The following is a 19,215-nucleotide window of genomic DNA, read 5'->3' as shown; positions in this document are numbered from 1 at the left end:
GATAAAGATCCACAACCACATTTTGATACGGATAATAATCCACCAGGTGACGATGTTGCAGTTGTTGAACTCAATTTTAATGTTAATGATACAACTACTTTAGAAAACTTACAACAGAGTCTCTTTGAAAAATCGCCTGAAAAATATATACCAATTTATAGAAAAATTCCTACTCCATTTAAGAAGGCATTGTTTTGGCCAGACAAACCATGTTCTAAAGAAACGAAAAAAGAGTCGTTAAAAAGTTGTCTCCTGTTGCAACTTCCACTCAGTGGAAACAACACCATTTAAAGAAAAAAATCAAAGAAGAATTCAAAGAACAGGAAAAGCAAGACCGAAAACGAAAACGAAAAGAAATGAAGATTCTGCAAAAAAAAACAAAGCGGAATTACAAGGAAAATTCAGATTCTGATGAAAACAAGATTCTGAAAGAACTAAAAACAAAACGAAATTTCAGGGAAAATTCAGATTATGAAACATCTCTATTTGATGAACAATTAAATTTGGAATCTGATAGTGGTGATGACATTCCAGCTATTGTTCCAACATTCAAAAAATCTCATTTAAAAGAAGGTAACCATGTTATTTTTATTTATGAAGATCAACACTACCCAGGAAAAATAAAAGAAGTAGAAGGAAATAAGACGTTTGTTAGTGTTATGGTAAACAGCAACTTTAATTCGTGGAATTGGCCAAATAAAGAGAATGCAATATAGTATGATCATAGTGATATTGTGGAGAAGATCAACGAACCAGCAAGTTTAAATAATCGTAGAATGTACAGAATTCCAGAAATATTAAAGTTTTCCTGTTTTATTAGATATTTGGATAGAAAAGTTTATTTTTTTTTTATTTAAATACCATTTTTGATATGTCAGGTATTGGGTATTTTTTTGGATTCTGGAAAACTTGCAATGCCAGTTATTGGGGACAAAACATGTATTTAAAAATAAATTTTTTTTGGCAAGTTTTACTTAAATTAAATTTATTTTCACATGTACAATTAATAATATATACATAATCATACATTTTGCTTGAGAGAACAAAAAAATTTGAGTAAAATTAACGTTTTAATATCAGAAAATGTATCTTTTTGGCCTAGAGTGTCAGGTACTGGTGCCTCTACCTTTACAAATATAAAACCTACCTAGAAAGATAATCAAAAACAATCTTATTTTTTACACAAGATTATTTGTTTGACAATTGTGTCATATAATTTCTAAATGTCAGTGCTATTTAACTTCAAACAATCATGCAATATAAAACTATTTATTGTGTAAGGTACATGAAAATAATTAAAATATTTCCTTTTGTATCCAATATCTACTTCATATATTGTATATGAAATTTTATGTTTTATTTGGAAAGTTTTCCAAAAAAATGGAATATTTGAAATCTAGTTTTACTTTGTCAATTTTTGTTTATTTAGTTTTGATTTATATTCCACATATACCCAATTTCCCTCTTTTAAATCATAAAAATTTCTATATTCCTTTATTATCTTTATGATGTTTTACTGAATTTTTATAGGCTCTTTGTTAACCTTTTTGTAAGTTTTTTACTTCAAACAGTTCCTCGAGAACAATCGGCTGGGCTGTTCCAAAAATCAAATATTCTGGGCTATAGCCAATTACGGTGTTACCTGTTTTATTTTATTCATCTATACATTCGTCTGCTATTTTTGTCCATGCTCTAATACAGGTTTCATTTTGTTTGCATCTTATTCTGTTTACTAATAGTTGACTGTATTATACTATATGGCTGTAGGACCTGGAGATTAAAACAGTATAATGTCAACAAATTGAATTCATTTAAAATGTGGATGTACCACCGAATGCTAAGAATAAGCTGTACCAGCAGAACTACGAATGAAGTAGTACTGAGAGCAATGGACACACGCCCTCATCTGGTCAATACTATCAAAATTAGAAAGACGTCTTATCTAGGACACATAATGCGCCATATGGAATTTGAGCAGCTCTAGGTAATATTAAAAGACAAGATTGAAGGTAAAAGGGGCATAGGACGAAAGGAAAAATCTTGGCTACGAAACATCACATATTGGACCCACACAAGAGGAAATGAATTAATTCATCAAGCCCAGAACAGAGAGAAATTTGTCATATTGATCGCCAACCTTAACAGAAAAGGCACTTAGGAGGAGGAGTAATGTTTGACTAAGACTTTTATTTCAGTCATTCGAGAATGGGCAGTCTAGTGCTGTAAAGATTAATTGAATATTGAAATGTTTGATTTGACTTCTAAATATTTTGGAATTCATTTTAGGATACTGTTCTGCTAATATTTTTTATATGTAGTGTTAATCTTAAATTTGGCAATTAAGTTCATAAAATTATCTGTCATCTGATTTTTAGAAGTTACTGCAAACGCATATCTGGTAAAGTGGTCTACAAGTAAATAGAGGTATTTAACGATTGCCTCCAAATCCTCCTATTGTATATAAGGATATTATCTCGAAAGGTTTCTTTGGCAGACCCAATTGTGACAATATTCTTGTTTTACTTGTATTCTTCTTTTACTTTTACAGCAGATATAGCATTTTCAGCAGATCTTCTTTGCCAGTGTATCCATATTCTTAATTTGGTAAAAATTTCTAATTATATTTGTTACTTTACCAGCATAAATACGTCCATAAAATTTGTAAATTTGTGTTCTATTATTTAGTAAACTATTCCAAAACCTTTAGATAAATTATTTTTTTCATTCTTCCTTAATTTCTAAAATATATATTGGTTAAACATATTTTTTTTATTTTAAAGACAAAGTAGTATCCACCTAATGGTTATTAGCAACGGATCTGTACAATTTTACAAGTATAGGTATATTACATGATTACAAAAAAGATTTTTCTACAAAGTAGTACTAAAAAGTAAACAATTTTATACAAAAAAATTAAATCTTATGGAACACATCGATAGCTTTTAAATAATCTATTAAGTTCTTTGAATAACAAGTTTGACCTAACACAACTGATAAATTTGAATCTACATATTATAAAGAGCTTGTTGATGTTTTGATGTTTGAATTTGTCACATTCAAGGATATGTTTTACTGTTTAGGTTAAATTGCAGCGCTCGCATATTGGTGGGTTACATTTTGAAAAAAGATAAGAGTGTGTGAGTCTAGTATGGCCTAATCGTAATCGGTTAACTACACTATGTTTATGGTAATTTTTGTAAAAAGCTTAGTTCCTTTAACTGTGTTTTTAATTTTTCTTAGTTTTGACGCCTTTAATCTCGTGGCTGAAAGACCTGAGGAGATGGTTCGACCGCTCATCTGCAGAAATCTTTCGGCAAAATAAAACATTTTTCAGTTACGAAAATAAGTAGACATTTTGTTTTGTGGGTTCGTCAATGAACACTAATTATTGATATACACAAAAAGAAGTAAAACTTATTCCAAATCATCGTCATTAAATATTTTTGTGAAATGGTATCAAAAATATGATGTCTTTGTTTATAACTTTCAAAAATAATTAAGAGAAATTCCCGCGGTTGACCTAAATACAATTTTACAAACAATTTTATATTTACGGTAATTGCTAACTACTTAGCAATTACTGTAATCGCTAAGTTAATAAGTATATTTTCGTAGAATAATTAAATGGGGCGATATCATTGTCACAATATTTAAATAACGGAATTAGTCATTCTTAAGCAGTATATGTGGTTCTTTCAGCCAGAGTTTGTCGAAAAAATGTGTTGTAATATATTTAGTATTTATCAAAGAAAAATATGTGGCGGCCATGAGTTATGTATCTAAAAAATGTGGTTAATAGTGTCATTATAGTAATCATTGTACTTTCTATCATAAACATTCTTTATGTACATTAGATTAGTAGAAACATATAAATAGAAGTAAATGTAAACATAAATCACTTTTGCTTAAGATTATGTATTGTCAATATCCTTGTATTTAGTCCTTGTTAATAAAATCGTTTTTTAAAAAGTAATTTTTTAACTAGTAAAACTTAAGTGGCGCAGTCAGTAGGATTCCTGAAGGCGAATTGGCTTATAGTACAGTGTCCTTTCGTCGCTGGTTTCAACCACTCATCTGGAAAGAAAACCTAGGCTGAATTATGAAGACTTCTTGATCAAGTAAGTGTTGAGTTCAAATCCTTTATTTCTTTTTCCTTTTAAATTTACTGTTTGTGAAATTTGAATATTTTTCGAATCTACTGAATTTAGTACTTTATATATACTATTTTATTTTACTTATTTTATGCCTATTATATTAAATTCTTTGCTAGAAGCTATAACTGAAATTGAAATTGATAATAATATGGCTACTATTCAAGCAGCTAAACAAATTGCAAATACAATCCGTCCATTTGCTGGACGAAGCGAACATTTAAATTCATTTTTAAATTCTGTTGATAAATTTTATGAGAGATATGGCAAAACACAAGACAATAGTCTTAGCGAATTCGCATTTGCTGCTATCTGCTCTAAAATTATTGAAGAAACTGGTGATTTTTTGCTCTGCAGGCCTGATTTAAATACATGGCCAGAAGTAAAAAATGCCCTAAAAATAAAATTTGGTGACAAAGTTGATAGACATGTGTTGCATCAACAATTTATCTATTTAAGTAGAAACAGAAACGAAAATATTACAGATTTTTTAGAAAGATTAAAAATGATAAAAATGAGAATAAATTTAAAAATTAATTCAGATACAGATATCGAACCAAATACTAAATTAATTTTAATAAATCAAAATGAAGTTACAGCAGTAACTGTCTTAATTTTTAACTGTCACGCAGAATTAAGAACGTTGCTAATGTTAAATAAACCAAAAAATATTGAAGAAGCTACAAACTTAGTTGTTAATCATTCTTAAATGGAGCAACAAATTAATTTAAGGCAAATAGACAGACAACTACAAAGACAAAATATAACGACAAATAGGCCTACAAATAACAATAATCAAAGACCAAATTTTAACCGTCCTATACTTAATCCTAATAAACAATTTTCAAATAATCATATGTATTCACCTCAATTTAATATCAACAAAGACAATTCAATAATCCTCAAAATGTACCGACATTCCAAAATCAAGCCTCATTTAGTGATTATCAAAGACCTTCTTTTCCAAGTCAACCAATAAAAATTGAATCAAGACCGATTCCACAAAGATACTTTACTAATGCCCAAGTATTCGGAAAACCAGTAAATGTGTTTTCTCCAAAAAATTCTCATAAACCAAGTAATGACCCAGGACCAATGTCTATCTACATCATCAAGAATTCCATCGATAAGAAATAACGTTATAAATTCTAGAAATAATAATTCTTTTAAATCTACCGGACCACCTAATTTTATATCAGAAGAATTAACTAATGTTGAAATTTTCGAACCAGATCATTATGATAATTACCACATTAAAAAACAAGACCATTTTGACTATGACGAACAATCACAAAACGACAATCAATTAGAAAACAATTTTCAATATAACGATAATTATACCTGTGACGAACAACAAATAGAAAACCATATTATGCATAATGAATCAATAATAATCGAACAAAATTTTCCAGAAACTTGGCCCCCAAAAAATCGAGCCATAGAAATAAATAACTTTGTACCTAACTCTTTACCATATATCGAGATAAGTAATCCACCTATAAAGCTTTTAGTAGATACCGGTTGTTATACTTCTTTATTAAGACCTATAATAATAGAAAAATACTTTTCACATACAATTTTTAAATCAAATACTTCTATTATAACTTGCACAGGAAATAGAGAAGCAAATTTCAAAGCTAACATTCCCCTATTCAAAGAATTTCACTCTACAATTCAAAAACTTAATATCACTTCACTAGAATTCATACTTTTTGATTTTTATTCATATTTTGACGGAATTCTTAGAATAGAGCATTTAATAGACTTAAATTTAAATATTGATTTAAATAACAAAATGCTTATAAATAAAAATGTAAAAATACCTTTAAAATATAGAAAAGATTTTGATACACAGAAACTTGAAATACCTGCCAATACTTCAATACTAAAAAAAATTAAAACTAATATACCTGAAGGAGAAATTGTTATACCAGATTTATCAAATAATAATATTTGCATTCAAGGTGGCTTATTAAAAATAAAAAATGGCTTTACTGTAATAGAACTATCTAATTACACCTCTGAAACACAATTAATTGAAATAAATAGAGATTTTTTGAATCCTTTTGCAAAAAAATATCTAAACGAAGAATTTGAATGTTTTAATATAGAAGAAATAACTCAAGCTAACTTAGAACAAAATAACAGCAATTTTGATTTTTCTCTTATTAGAACAGACCATTTAAATGAAGAAGAGAAATTAAACTTAAAAAACTTGTTAGTCAAATACAAAAATATATTGCATCAACCTGACGACAAACTGACATTTACTAATAATATAAAACATGAAATTAAAACGACTGACGAAATTCCTATACATACAAAATCCTATAGGTACCCATTTGTCCACAAAGAAGAGGTTAGAAGACCAATTGAAAAAATGTTAGCTGACAACATAATAAGACCATCTCAGTCTCCTTCAAATCTTCAGAGAAGCACTGGGAGAAGTTTCGGAGGGTATCAAAGTAAACGGAGAGGTGATCAATAATATTAGATATGCTGACGACACAGTTATTATTGCAAATGACTGCAACGAGCTTCAAAGACTCATGCAAAGCATACACACAGCAAGTCAAGAATATGGTTTAGAACTCAATACAACAAAAACTAAATGCATGCTCATCAGCAGAACACAACAACCTCCGATGCAATTGACATTAAACAACCGAAAAATAGAACAAGTGGAGACATACACATACCTTGGAACCACAGTCAACACAAAATGGGACCAGTCAACATTGAAAAAGCGCGAAATGCGTTCAACAATATGAAAAAGTGGTTCACAAGCAAAATCTCAATGGAACTAAAATTAAGACTGGTCAAGTGTTATATCTTCCCGGTCTTGTTCTATGGAGCAGAGGCATGGACCACAACGGAAGCCACCCTGAAGAAACTAGAATCCTTTGAACTGTGGATATATCGCCGTATTCTTTGGATATCCTGGACAGACCACATCACTAACGTGGAAGTAATGCTGAGAATAGGCAAAAGCAAAGAAATAATCTTCACCGTAAAGAAACGGAAGCTTGAGTACTTCAAACGTGTCATGAGGCATACTAAGTACCGAATGCTACAGTTAATAGTTCAAGGAAGAATAGACAGTAGGAGGGGACCGGGAAGAAGACGACACACATGGATGCATAACCTGCGACAATGGTTCGGACTAACATCGACTGAACTGTTCAGAGGTGCCGTAAACAAAGTCAAAATAGACTTGTTAATAGCCAACGTCCGAAACGGATAGGGCAATGGAAGAAGAAGAAGTCTCCTCGGAGTTCGCCAATTTGGATAGTTTCAAAAAAGCTAGACGCCAGCGGTACTCAAAAATGGAGCCTCATAGTAGATTACCGTCAAATTAACCATAAGACCATAGACGACAAGTATCCCCTCCCAAATATCAATGATATTCTAGATAAATTAGGTAGATGTCAATATTTTACGTTAGATATAGTCTCAGGGTTTCATGAAATAGAAATGCACCCAAACTCAATTGAAAAAACTGCTTTTAACGTAGAAAACGGACATTATGAATATTAAAGAATGCCTTTTGGTTTAAAGAATGCCCCTTCCACCTTTCAAAGGGTAATGGATAATGTTTTAAGAGATATACAAAATAAAATCTGTTTAGTATACATGGATGATATAATTATATTTTCTACGTCACTACAGGAACACTTAAATAATATTAAAACCGTTTTTGATAGACTAAAACAAGCAGGATTAAAAATTCAATTAGACAAATTAGAATTTCTCTGTAAGTTGGTCGAATTTTTAGGACATGTAATAACACCGGAAGGTGTTAAACCTAATCCGACGAAAATAAAAGCTATTAAAAATTTTCCTATTCCTAAAACAGCAAAGGAAATAAAATCCTTTCTGGGTTTAATTGGGTACTATAGAAAATTTATCAAGAATTTTGCTCAATTAACAAAACCCCTAACTCAATGTTTAAAAAAGAATCACAAAATAGAATATACAACTGAATTTATGAATGCCTTTACTACTTGTCAAAAGATCTTAATGAACGACCCAATACTACAATACCCTGATTTCTCCAAACCTTTTAATCTAACAACAGATGCATCAAATTTTGCAATAGGAGCAATTTTGTCCCAAGGTCCGATCGGTCAAGATCTACCTGTAGCATATGCATCAAGGACATTAAATCCAGCAGAAGTTAATTATAGCACGATTGAAAAAGAATTATTATCAATAGTACATGCAGTTAAATATTTTAGACCCTACCTCTTTGGAGTAAAATTCAAAATCATAATTGACCACAAACCACTTCAGTGGTTATTTTCGCTTAAAGAGCCTAACTCAAAACTAGTCCGATGGAGATTGAAATTAGAGGAATACATTTATGAAATGATATATAAAAAAGGCAAACTTAACACAAATGCGGATGCTCTCTCTAGAATAGAAATCCATCCAATAGAGTATAAAGAAACAGATAATTTATCTATAATTGGAAATTCCCTAGATCCGGAAGATTTGATACAAATGGACGAAGAGGATATTGGCGAAATTTTAAGACTCACAAATAACAATACAACAAGTTCAGAAATAAGACCAAACTCTGTTAGGAAAAAACCCCAGATTATAATTAATCAAGATATTTTATTAAATCCAGGCCAAGTGACAACTCAAGATACAAGCGACATAGAAACAATTCATTCAAATAAAGAAAACCCGATTATTGGTGCAACTTACACAGAAAAATGCATAAATATGTACAAAAATCAAATAATAATATCTAGTTTTGATAAAAATAACTTTAAAGTAAATAAACAAACAATTTTCGACAAAAACAGGATACTTATCAATAACAAATAAAGAAATCGAAAAACCTTTCCTAGACTTTATTAAAGAATATATAGTACCAAAACAAACTTACTGTCTTTATTTCAAAGATAAAAATCTAGAACCATCACTCTTAAGAGTAATTCAAAAATATTTTAAGCATATCTCTTTCAGATTAATAATATCCAATATATTTCTCACTGACATAATAGACACAGATGATCAAAAATTAAAAATTCAGCAATACCATGAAACTAAAACTTGTCATCGTGGTATACAAGAGAACTTAAAAGCAATCGAAAGACTATTTTATTGGCCGAAAATAGACGAAGATGTAAAGGACTATATAAACACTTGTGATATTTGTCAAAAAACGAAATATGAACGACACCCAACTAAACTCGTTTATAAACCAACTCCTATAGGCCATGAATAATTTTATTTAATTTACGCGGATACTTATAAAACACATGGTCAATATTATTTAACGCTAATTGACAGTTTTTCACAATTTGGACAATGTTATCCAATCAATGCATTAACCGCTATAGAAATCGCTAATAAACTTGTATAATTCTTTAGTCACTACGGTTTACCCAGAAGAATAACTGTAGATAACGGTATTGAATGGAAAAAGGAAATAATTCAAGATCTTTGCAAAGTTCACAATATTGAGATTCACTATGCGACAATATACAACCCTAACAGTAATTCACCTGTAGAAAGATTTCATTCAACAATAGCAGAAACAATACTGTCATTAAAACATAATAAGCCGAATGAACCTATTAATTTTCTAATGAATTACGCCGTATTATCATATAAGAATTCCATACATAGTACAACAAATTACACACCCTTTCAAATTATTAAAGGCTGTTTAGAGTATAGAAATCCTTTTGAGATTAATGAAGATACCAAACTTTCTCAATATATCCAAGACCATACAGAAAATATACGTTTAATAAATAAATTAATCCTAGAAAAATTAGAAAGTAAACGAAAAGCTAGTTTAGAAAAATTAAATAAAAATAGACAACCAGAACTTAAAATAGATCCAGAAATAAATCTGTATAAAACTAAATTAAGAAAAGCATCTCAAAAGAAAACAGTAGACCCTAAAGAAAAAGCGGAAAATATTGAAAATATAAGTGTCAATAAAATTGAAATTAATAGCAAAACATACCATAAAATAAAATAATTAAACCTCAACGTCTTGTTTCAGGCAAGAAAAAATGAAAAGTTCCCTGTTATTAATCAACTTAGTAGCATTAGCAGCAACATTCCAAATACAGGAAGTAAAAAATCCAATACTCACAGTATACATAGGTCAAACAAAAGTAATAACAACAAAACACACTTTTCTCTTGCACGTAAATTTAACCTATCCTGAAAATTCATTAAAATAATAAAAAATTCATTAAAAACTTTAAACACAGTTACCAATAATAGCAATAATACCTTAAATTATTTCTCGATTCTCCTAAATAATAAAATAAATAATGCTAAACATTTAACTGAAAATACTAATAAGAAAATTAATATTTTGTTTGAACATACTAGAATTAAAAGAGGTTTAATAAATGGTGTAGGAAAAATTCAAAAATGGCTCTTCGGAACATTGGATTCTGATGACGAAGAACATATAAATAATTATTTTAATATGATAGAATTAAATGAAAATAATTTAAACAAAGATCTAAAAACACAACAAAGTTTCCTTAAACAAATGACAAAAACTTATACAGACAGTTTTGAAAAATTAAACGAAAATCAGGGAATCTTACAAAATCAGATACATGGTCTCATTAAAGAAATTAAAGAAATATCAAATTTAGAACAAGCTTTTTCAATATCTAATACAATTGATAATTTGATAATGCAATTACATTCAGTCGATAACATAATAAACAATTTAGAAACATCATTATCATTTGCAAGACTTAATATCTTACATAGCTCAATTATAAGTCCATTTCAAATAAAACAAATGTTAAGTGAACTTGAAAGAATATATGGCATAGAACAAGTACCAAACTTAGATAAAATCATTAATTAATATTCTTTATTTTCTACACAAGTTATTATTCAAAATAAAATAATTATATTCAAGATTTACACACCAATAGTGTCCTCAATATATAAATATTTATATGTATATCCCGTACCTCTCCTGAATCAAACTGTTTTACCCGAAAATCCATACATATTACTCAACACTGAAAACTACTGGACCACCGCAGAAATGTCCAGAAGTAGAAAATTTGTACTTTTGTCTACAAAGTAAATTACATAAACAGCAACAGTGCCTAGCAAATCTCATAAGAACAGGAAAAAATCAATGTCTACCAACTTCTATTTATTTTACTGAGACGAGTGCCATCCAAATAAATTCAAAAGATATTCTAGTAATACCAGCAGCTCCATTCAACATCAAATCACAATGTGAAAAAGAAGGCATCAAAGAAATTAATATCCCAAGCATAGTAACCTTAGAAAACTGCCAGATATCGATTGATAACAAGATTTTTCAAATAGAACAAACCAGTCATGAAGAATTTGTTCTTGAATTACCGCAAATATACTTGCCAGAACAAGTAGAAAATAGACAAGAAAGAACATTTCATATAAAACAAATAGATGAAGAAAATATACAAAGAATAAACTCTCTTGCCACCGACTTACAAGTTAGCCAACTACATACAGTTCAAAGTATCAGCCATGCATGGACCAACACAATCATCATTATTGTGACTTTTATGATAATAATTTGTGCCTTTTGGTATACTAAAGTCTACAAACCAAGACAGAAGAAGAAGCTTACCCCCAAGCAAGAACCACAGAAAATAAAGGAACCCTTATTTTCTGATCTCGGAAGGGAGGAGTTATGTATCTAAAAAATGTGGTTAATAGTGTCATTATAGTAATCATTGTACTTTCTATCATAAACATTCTTTATGAACATTAGATTAGTAGAAACATATAAATAGAAGTAAATGTAAACATAAATCACTTTTGCTTAAGATTATGTATTGTCATTATCCTTGTATTTAGTCCTTGTTAATAAAATCGTTTTTTAAAAAGTAATTTTTTAACTCGTAAAACTTAAGTCATGGGAAAGTGATGTGCGTTTACCTGACAAAAATGAACCTACGGATAATTTAGAAGACGAAGATGAAAGAGCGAGACCAAGTACTCAGCAAAGGAAGAATTTGTGTGTAGCTGAGCAAAATATGGTGTTAGATGTATTTGATGGACTTTCTAAAAAAATTACCAAATATGAAGCTGTTAAACAAACGGCGGTTTTAACAAAAATTTCTTGTGCAACAGTATACGGTTTAATAAAGATAGGTTCGAAAAGTAAAACAACAAGAAAGGATTAGGGAAGCTCTAAAAAATTCAACCTCACCTCTTGGAACTTATTAGTGAGACAATAAATAATATATATGCAGCTAAAGTTCTGCTTAACCTAAACAACATCATGGCAAAATTAAAGTAAAACATATTGTTCATGATTGTTTCACAAAGACTTTGGGAAGATTTTTAACCAAAAATGGTTTTAAATTAATTAATATTTAAATGGGAATACGCCACAATTAAAGGTTAAAATACGTTTATTGACGTTTCAATTTCCACTTCGGAAATCGTTCTCAAAATACCTGTTCAACAAAAAATAAATTACATCTATGATATTGTAACCTTTCGCGGATCATGGACAAGCTGGCTCTATGTAGAATGTTGTTCAACCTTCTGCTTGAATATGCTGGACGTAACTTCAAGCCCTTTAGTATTAGGTTGTTGTCTCTACATCTTCGTAAAAATTTGATTGAATTTTGACAATGTGCCAGTTTCTTGTATAGAATTTCCAATCTCCGAAAATTTTGAATAACGCTGGGCCCATAACGGTTTCTTAATATTGTTCTGAAGCTATTTTTTTGTGACATTTTAAATTAATTACTGTTTAAATGGGAATAAGCCATAATTAAAGGTTCAAATACGTTTATTGACGTTTCAATTTCCACTTCGGAAATCGTTCTCAAATAATTCAGGTATTTTGAGAACAATTTCCGAAGTGGAAATTTTTTGCGGCCTTTAATTGCGGCTTATTCCCATTTAAATAGTAATTAATTTAAAATGCCACAGGAAAATAGCTTCAGAACAATAAAAATAGTTTTAAATATAAAACTGTCAATAAGAGACAAACCATAATGGAAAGTAGCTGCCTAATGAAACGGATGAATGAATATATGAAAAAAATGTCCCAATACCACAGTGAGTGTCGAGAAATTTATTATCTGGACGAAACTTGTTTTGATTCTCACGAAACAATAGATAAAGCCTGGACAAACGGTACAAGAAAATGTCAAATAGATGTACTCCATTCTAGAGGCAAGCGAATTTGGATATTACATTGCGGAGGACAACATGGATGGGTGAACGATGCGTTATTGTTGAGTTCCAAAAGTATTAAAGACAGTTCTCTAGACTACCAACAAGACATCGAAGGGACGCTTTTTGAATCGTGGTTTGATAATACATTACCCCCAAATTTAAAAGAAAATAGCGTGATTATTATAGACAATGCATCATATCACTCCAGATGCATTAAAAAAATTCCAACCAAAGTAGGAAGGATGAAATTCAAGAATTTTTAATAGCCGTAGACCTATATTTTGAGGATCATTACACCAAAGATCAACTAATCCAGGTTCTTCATAAACAAGTCGTATTGTAGATAAATTAGCCACTAACAATGGACATATGGTTTTAAGATTACCTCCATATTTCTGTAAAATTCCATCACATAGAATTGCTATGGGCTCAGTTAAAAAACCATTTCCGGAGGAACAACACATCTCCAAAAGATACCCTAAGTGTTGTCGAACTAATAAAAACAAAGTTCAAAATTATAAGCGCTCAAAACTGGCAAAATGCAATAGAATATTGAAGAAGATTAAAAAAGATTACATGAAAAATATTCCAGCCTTGAAGAAAATTATTATTAATTTGGCTGAGAGTGACGAAGAGAACGATAATGACGATGAGTTGGAATAACTGTTAACTCTAACTGAAAGATCCCAAATGAATGTGAATTTCCGAAGTGGCTAGTATACCATTTAATTTATAATAGTAAAAAAACCAATGGGTAACTTTTTGTGGCATCGCGTGTGACATGTAAGTAAATAAAAATTATTTTTGAAGTTATACTTCTTTAGGCGCGATTGGGAAAAATTGATGAGAGTGAACTTTTATAAAATTCACAGTATGAAGTACGCGTATATGCACAGCATGAAGTTAGTTGCTACATCTAAATCTTTTAAGTTAGGTATTAATGCAAATAAAGTGTGAAAAAAATATATTGGTGTTTTTGTTAATTCTATTATATTAGGACGGTGATAGATATTTACTGATGATTTGTATATTGTACATGTATATATTTGTGTGTAAAAATCGACCTGGTTCAGTAGTTTTCATCTACTTTATAATTACGTACAAATTACATTTATGCGTTACTTTAGGATTTGACTGTATAATATATTAATATTAAGTGTTTATTGACGAACTTAGAACGGTTAGTAAAAAAACTTCACCAAAAGAAAACTTTTATTTTCGTAACTGAAAACATATTTAATTTTGCCAGTCTTAGTTTTGAAAAAAGGTAAATTTTTCTAAATACTATATTATGTGGTAGTTTACTTTAAAAATAATCAGTATTTCGATCAATTGGTAAAAATATTTAAGTACCTACACAAATTAATAATTCGAAATTTAACACTTTCTCCAATAATTTTATTTGGATGTTGGATACAGATTAGTACAACTCTGTAAATGTCTCTCTGGGGTCTGTGTTACAATAGGTATCAATATCGGATTACCAGTAGGTCGGTTTTTAAAATTTCGCATAGATCTTGTTTCTCACTTTATCATACATAATACACAACAGGTACTCTCCCTGAGCCTATGTATATGAATTTGATACACGAGAGTAGAACGCATTCAAGCGACGGTGTATGTGGTCCGAACGCAGTTGTAGTGTATTTATACGTATATGTATTATCATTCCTTTAGGCTGTGGTATCCAATTTTCAATGTTGTTTCGGTAATCCTAGCATACTAAAATCGTCAACATTGTAGATAACATTTGGAGACACGAAATTGTCGAGTTGCATATCAGTTACTGTTAGACCTTCATTATAGTCGGGTTTTCCCGACTTCTTTACACGAACTTGAGCATCTGGCTGAAAATTTTAGCGAAATAAGTGATTGTGAATTTGATGATTCAGATGCCGATCTATTATACATTGATATTTCCGATAACAGTGAACACTCTTCAGATTGTGAACCACAAACAAAACGGCAGAAAGTGGAAACACTTAAGGTAAGTTTATAGTTACGTATAAATTTCAAATGTTGTGTCTAATTTTGAAATATTTTAGGATGATAATAATACAAGTCAACCTAGAATTCAAGATAAACAGTTGAATTTGCAAATTAGCGAAAGTGAATCTAAAATTGAAGATCTAAATAATATAGATATGGTAAATCCTTTAAGGACAAGAATCTTTAAGGCTTGAAAGTGCTGAATTAAGTTCTTGAAATGTAATACGACTAATAATTGCTACGTTAGGATTTTCACTATTAGGAGGAGTATAGGTATCAGATGATGAATTTGAAGAATCTACACGGAATGTTTGTCGTTTGAGAGGCTTTCGTAAAAATCCGCTAGAACGTTTGCAATATCTTCATCTTTGGATACTATTTTATTTTGTACTTTCAAGTGTTTGATAAAAGTCCTCTGCGGAATACCACAAATTTTTCTAATTTTTTGCCAGACTTCCTTGTAGCTAGTTGCGTTATTTATTTCCGATACAAACTTCTGCCATGAATTCCTTTTAGCTTGCGTTATAGTAAGCTGCGCTTTTGCCTTTAACTTTTAAAAATTAATTCTGTTTTAAGGTTTTTTGTGCTTCTTATAATTATTAAAATCAGATTAACTATGTTTTATGACCTTTTCGCATTCTTTAGACCACCACGGTATGGGTGTACGTGTACGTCCCTGTATTTGTTTTGTTTTACCAATGTACAATATAGCACCTTCTTAAATTATATCATTGAGTGATCTAATGGTCTCGTCAATATCATTGGTTATTTGGGCCCTAGATATGTGACTATAAATATTTAGAAAATAAATCTCAATATAAGTTGTTAGTTTTCCACTTTGGACTAAATTGTTGATGTTTCTGAACATGGTTGAGATTCGTAATAACTATGGAAAAGTGATCATTGCCATATATAAAAGGCAATACTTCCCACTCTAAACCTATGGTTAAATTAGGATCACATAAAGAGAGATTTGGAACTGATGATTCACCTGTCGATATAATTAATCTATGGTTTGTTTTTTAACCAGGAGGAGTAAACTAAAAAGACAGATTCACAACCAAGAAAGTTACTAAAAAAGTCACCAATACATCTTTTTTTTTTGGTTTTGCGGTAATACAGTAATCAGTATCGGACAACCTTACACATCGATTCTAACCTAACTTTGTTTGGTTATGTTTGAATATTAATTTTTTCCAATTCACTCTCAATATAAATTTTTTTGTTTTTCTAATTACAATAAAAAAAATGTTGGATTGTTATAAAAAAGTTAAAGAATTTTTAAAGTTTATTCATTACATTGTAGAAGAAAATCGTCTCTTTTAATTTACAAACAGATCTTATATGCAACAAAGCTATGAAATGGCTTGGTTTCATTAAAAGATAACAGATATTTTTGTAGGATTGCATCTCTAGAAACTTACACTTTTATCTGCTCTCAAGTTGAAAATTCAACTCTGTTTTGTTTTCCATTTTCTCAAACATGTATCAAAAAGAAGAGAGTTTAAAGATTTCTGTAATACTGTTCTTTTAAACTGCGTAGACTATATTCTTATTCTGGTGTAATCAATTTCTTGAATCTAAATTTTTTCTTACCAGAAGAGTTAACTTTGACTTGATCATTATTTTTAAGCTTAATAATCCAATCTCCTGAATTGCTTCAGCTAATTTGTTTTATATATTCCTTCCCGTTCACTGCTTTAGAATTCACTTTTTCATGTTTCCCATCACATAGTTAATAATTATGGTTTAAATATAGGTGTGGTCCAACTTTTCATGCATGCTAATCAGTGACCTCATTAGATAGATTGGTTTAACTTATGTAACAATCTCTTTAGGTTCTATTTGAAGCACTAAAATGTAAAATGATACTGTCATAATTTAAGTTAGGTGAAGTCCTCCTTCTAGTTTGAAGACATCAAGAGACAAGGAAATATGTTCTTTAGGAAATATGCACCAATAAACGTCTGGCCATCAACAATTATACTTTATTCCTTCTTATATACAGAACAATACAAAACTTGACTGACAGTAGTTTATGACCTATTTTTGACATTACTCATTGAACTGTCAACAATGTACTTCATATAGAACAACTATAGGACAACATCCACTTTTTATGTTGAATATTCTAACACTCTCCCTCAACATGAAAAGTAGATCAGCTAAATAAGAGACCTTAACAAAATAAACATTATTTTAAATTTAAATTCTGACAGATTAACTGCAATTTCTTTGAATTTAACGACTTGGTCAACATATCAGCCACCATTTCATTTGTAGACATATATTTTAATTGAATATCATTGTTAGCTAGTTTTTCACGAATAAAATTATACTTGACATGAATATGTTTCGTTCTCTTATGGTATACTTGATTTTCCGATAACTTTATGGCACTTTGATTATCACTAAATATAACCATCGGAAAATCTTCAAATAAAAACTTACAATTCACATTGTTTTCAAATATTTCTTTACATAAATATGTTAAGTATAACGATTCTTTTGCTGCCACAGTTATGCCAATATATTCAGCTTCAGTTGAACTTAAAGCCAAAGTTCTTTGCTTTTGACATTCCCATGAGATAGGACCACCAGCCAACGAAAAAATAAATCCATAAAATGACTTTCTATCTGAACTGTTATTGGTCCAATCTGAGTCAACAAAGCCACTTAAACTAACATTTGACTTTCTGTAATTAATTCCTACAGTTCTTATACCTTTTAGGTATCTCAAAACACGTTTGGCTGCTAACCAATGTTCTTTCGTATTAATCTTATTAAACTGGCTAAGATAAATGACAGAGAAAGCTATGTCAGGCCTTGAACAAACCGCTAAATACATCATCGAACCAATCAATTCTTGATAAGGACATTCATACAAAGTTCCTTCATTAGAAAGCTTAACACTCGGTTCTAAAGGAGTATTTACAATGCTACAATTAGTCACTTCAAATCGTTCAAGTATTTTATCAATATACTGTTTTTGACTCAATTTCAATTCAAACTCTGACCCACTTCTCTCTATCTTCATACCCAAACAATGTGTAATTGGACCCAAATCCTTAATATGAAAGTTTTTATCTAATTCATTTTTCAAAACTTTAACCTCATCATGATTATTGTAAAAAACAAAAAAATCATCTACATAGAGTGCTTCAATAAGGATTGAATTCTCACTATTTTTAACAAAAATACATGGTTCAATTTCACATTGTTTAAAATTCAACTTTAACAAAATTTGGTATGCCCTTTTATACCACAGTCTCGAAGACTGAGACATATATAGCTCTCTTGAGCAGACAGATTTTGTTTTCCAAGTCTGGTTCATCAAAACCTTCAGATTAAGCCATATATATGGTTTCATCAATCTCACCATTCAGAAATGCAGTCTCCATATCTAAATGAACTGCATCTAGATTTAATTCAACAGTCATCGCTAACAAAAGCCTTAAATTACTAAAACGAATGACTGGAGAATACGTTTCTGAATAGTTAACCCCATATTTCTGTGTAAAACCCTTTGCCACCAATCTTGCCCTGTACCTTACTATTTCACCCTTTTCATTTTTCTTTATTTTAAACACCCATTTATTCTGAACAATATTTGTATTTGCAGGTTTATCAACCAATTTCCAAGTATTATTCATTCTGAAAGCTGTCAATTCATTCTGAATGGCTAATTTCCATTCATGGCTGTGACTACTTGACAGTGCCTCAGAAAGACTTGTGGGCTCAAATTCATTTGACATAGTAAACATGGCAAGATCAGGTACATTTTCCAGATATTTATCTAACAAAAAATCATTATACAATTTTGGTTTATTCACTTCTTGATTTTCACTCGCACTTTCTTCTACACTTTTTATATTCTCAG

The sequence above is a fragment of the Diabrotica undecimpunctata genome, chromosome 10, assembly GCF_040954645.1.
Source record: "Diabrotica undecimpunctata isolate CICGRU chromosome 10, icDiaUnde3, whole genome shotgun sequence".
In the NCBI taxonomy this organism is placed as follows: Eukaryota; Metazoa; Arthropoda; class Insecta; order Coleoptera; family Chrysomelidae; genus Diabrotica; species Diabrotica undecimpunctata.
Note: the sequence above shows the minus strand (reverse complement) of the source record.